Genomic DNA, 4,662 nt, shown 5'->3' with positions numbered 1-4,662 from the left:
AACATAATTTGTCCCTTCTACTTTAAACTTCTTCCGGAACTCAGCTTTCAACGTTTCTTGTGAAGACAATACACTATGTCCAGTGTAAACAACCTCAACCTTATCACCACCATTTGGCAATCCAAAAACATCATACACATCATCTTTTGACAGAAAAAATTTGACATCTCTTGCTTTAAAAATATGAGCAGTAGCATTAAAGTGTTTTACAAACAATGGTATAATACCCAATGGTATACTGTTCACTTTAAAATCAAGGAAACCACCAAATCCGATCTCAATGACAGCCTTTCGCTGATTCGGACCAAGTTGTTTTACCAGATTAACCAAACCATTAGGACGACAGCTCACTTTAATGTTTGCAAAGATGAAAATGGAAAATCAAGTAAAAAATAAAAAGAGTAACACATCAAATAAAGAGAAACTCATAACAAGGGGGCAGGACACATATACTCACATGTTCAATCTTGGAGTTCCAGGAACCTTACCGAGCTTCTTTTTTGGAAAATTTACTTTTGAGCGTTTCAAATCATCTTTATTACCATCTTCAGGCTCCCTGCTACGTTTAGGACCCATTTGTTTGTATCACTGAGCAACAGAATACAAAATTATCAGAATAAACACAAAAAATATGACAACAACTAATACAATAACTGAGTTTTAATAATACAATATTCAGCATACAGTAATACAATAACTGGACTTGACTAAAATGATAACTAAATAATACTACGTATAGAATAAGTAAATTACTATATTACAATAACTATCACAATACATTACAATAACAACATCAATATATTATAATAACAAACGTTTCATATTAAAATAACTGGACTTGACTAAAAGCTGACTTTTAAACACTAACCAAAGATCAATATCTAAAATAATACTCATTACAATAACAGATTTTCTAAATTACAATAACTAGCACAGATACATTACAATAACAACATCAATATATTACAATAACAAAAACAATTCCAAACAAACACACATTATGTTCATTAGAATGTAAAGGAATTCAAGACAAAAAAGAAAAACCTCAAGAAAAGATACAAAAATGAAAAAATGAATTATGAAACCCTAAATTATGGGGAAAAATTGAAAAAAATTAATTTAACAACAAAAACAAAACAAATTAAACTATATACTAAACAAAATGAAGAATAAACACAGCAAACAAAAGAAAATCAAGTAGAAAACAAGAAGAGGACAAATACAAAATCAGCGGAAAAATTTAGAAGGACGAACAAATTGAGTACATTGATTACCTGTTGGGAGAAACCGAAAATGGAGTAGAAGGACGAAGAAATTGAGCACAATAACTGAAGTTCAATTGACGAGAAGCACGAACGAAAATAGAGAACACCAGAAACTGACGAGAAATGGAGAACAACAGAAACTGACGAACGAGAGAGAGAGAGAGAGAGAGAGAGAGAGAGAGAGAAATAGAGAAACTGACTGAAAAAAGTGGGAAAAAAAGAAGTTCAACTGTCAAAATTTGCTTTATATATGAGATGTAAAATTAAATCTCAGCCACATATCTTATGTTAGATGAATGGTCCAGATTTAGAGGGGTAACTCACCAAAAGTACCCTAACTCATTTGATCCTATTTCTATATATATATATATATATATATATATATATATATATATATATATATATATATATATATATATATATATATATATATATATATATATATATATATATATATGAGTTTGGGTTGTATTGAAAACGGTATAATAAGATAATAAGAATTGGAACCGGTATAATAATAATAATAATAATAATAATAATAATAATAATAATAATAATAATAATAATAATAATAATAATAATAATAATAATAATAATAATAATAATAATAATATTAATAATATTAATAATATTAATAATAATAATAATAATAACAACAACAACAACAACAATAATAATAACAACAACAATAATAATAACAATAATAATAATAACAATAATAATAATAATAATAATAATAATAATAATAATAATAATAATAATAATAATAATAATAATAATAATAATAATAATAATAATAATAATAATAATAATAATAATAATAATAATAATAATAATAATAATAATAATAATAATAATAATAATAATAATAATAATAATAATAATAATAATAATAATAATAATAATTCTTGGGACAGGGGGCGTGATGTGTGCGTTGACTTGACATGTTCTTCTCCTTTGACTCAGACTGGGATGGCGGATTTTGTGCCTGGCCGGGTTGTCGCCGATCTTTGCTCGTGAAAGTGTGCTAAGTATGGGGATTTGTGCGCGGTGGCGGTTTACGATTTCCTTCCTTTCTCTTTCTCTTCACTTGGGAGCGGGTTCGAATCTTGTTGCCTTGCTCAGCGGATCGAAATTCTCGGTATCTCGAGGATGCGGGGGCTCGGGTGGCCGCTTACATTTTTACTAAACTTAGCTTTGCTATTGCTAAGGGTGTGGGAGCCCGGATTGTATCTCGGCTCCCCACCAATTTCATGTAAACCTTTATTTTTATTTTAATGAAAGCTGCGCGCATCTTATAATAAAAAAAAAAAAAAAAAATAATAATAATAATAATAATAATAATAATAATAAGATAGGAATTGGAAACTTAACAATGTAAGAGTTGGAAATTGGAAACGGTACAAGTTAAATAAGAATCGGTTCACTGTACCGTGTTAAACATATAATCTAACAACTGTTATCCACAAAACCATTTTCCAATGAGTAAAAACACAACGGCTGGACAAAACCCGTTTTAAACTAAATTTTCAAACAATGTCATTATATTATCAGTTTAATTATTTGTGATTTTCCAGTGTTTGTGATTTGACTAATGCATGCCCTGTAATTTTTACTTTTTTTTATTCAAAGTTGCAGTATTGATTGTTTGATCATATATATAACACAAAATGATAACGTTTCTTTGTTTAGCCGTTATCATATTACATATATCAACAACGGTTATTTTAAAGCCGTTGTCATATTACACCAATAAACAACGGTTTTTCTTAAACCGTTGTAAACACAGATCCACTGTGAAAATTGAAAATTTTGTGATTTAACCAATGCATGCCCTATTATTATTGGTTGTTTGACCATTATTCACCTCATTCACAATTAATACAAGTTTGAATGTAACGTATGGATGAAATTAATCTAATAAATTATAGCTTTAACTATAAATAGCATCACATTTGCAGTAATAATAAGAATCACTTTATTATTACTAAACTATCTACTTCACTTTTTAAATAATATACATATACATACATATCATAATTGAACTGTTGTCGTCTTTATCATCCGCAATCGCACCTCCTCAGCAATCGGTAACCCGCTATATCAATCCGGTTACGTGCATAATTCACAATCTCCCAGTCACATGCGATGCTGCTGAGAAGCCAGCTTCTAAGAGCCTTACCCTATTGAGGGACATCCTTATTGAGAATGGGTTTTTAAATGTTAGGGTAATCCACCTGGCTTGGATTTCGTGCCGTGGGTTTCTTGGATATGCTCTGATCGAGTTTCGAGGGGATGGTCTTGACGATTTTCGCCAAGCAAAACAGCTCGCTACAAAGTATGCATCACGTGACCATCAAAGGGGCACACATGAGTTTTATGCAGACAACCCTAAGGATCGTTATGTACACGCTAAACCTTACTTATGGGTTGCCACGCTAAACCTTACCGAAATCATATGAAGACGAAGAAGTGCCTCATTTTGATCACCATCTTGATGCTGATGTTGTAAGCTTGATTTATAATCATGTTTATCCTGCTTACCCATCCCCTAGTCAAATTCCTGTTAGGGTGTTTAATTAATTTACTTAGCTAGTTGTTTCATTTTGTGGTTTTTTATTTTTATTTTTTATTGTGTTTCCTTTTTTATCTCTTGTTGTACTGTACTTTTTTTTTTGCCATTGTATTATATACTCGTTTTAATATATAGTTCTACTCTTAATTACATGCAACTGCTTATTAAAATAGATTTTAAATAACTTGCGAACAAGCAAATGAATGAAGCAATAATAATGAATTAGGTTACATTAATTACAATAACATATAAATATTCAATCAAAAATTAAACAGTCAAAATAAACATTTTCATACTTAAGTAATGAGTTTATAATATAATGACAACGGTTCTCATAAGAACCGTGTTAGAATATAAACACCTCTAAAAATAAATGGAAATTAGAAGATATTAATAATATAATTACAACGGTTCTTATAAGAACCGTGTGTAACACCCCCATACTCCAAGTGCCTTACCAGGACCACTCAGGTATAAGGATACTACCATCTCGGTTGCCCGAGGTACTGAATATCATAAGACAATAAAGAAACGTACTTTTAAAGTAATTATAGATTAAGTGATTACATGTTCAAACAAAAACTAATAAAAGGAATTACAAGGTTCTCATACGGTCTACAGCTAAAACTATCAAAGCTACTACACTTCGTCTGACACAGCGGAAGACTTCTAACTGCCACATGATGACTCATCCCAGCTATCCCATACGCGTCATATCACACCTGCTCAATAACTGCTCACCACCCCGAATGGATCACCACGTTTTTAAAACATTTAAACGGGGTCAAGTACTAATCACACAATTCAATATATATCAACAAT

This window comes from Silene latifolia, chromosome Y (assembly GCF_048544455.1).
Source record: "Silene latifolia isolate original U9 population chromosome Y, ASM4854445v1, whole genome shotgun sequence".
NCBI lineage: Eukaryota > Viridiplantae > Streptophyta > Magnoliopsida > Caryophyllales > Caryophyllaceae > Silene > Silene latifolia.
Note: the sequence above shows the minus strand (reverse complement) of the source record.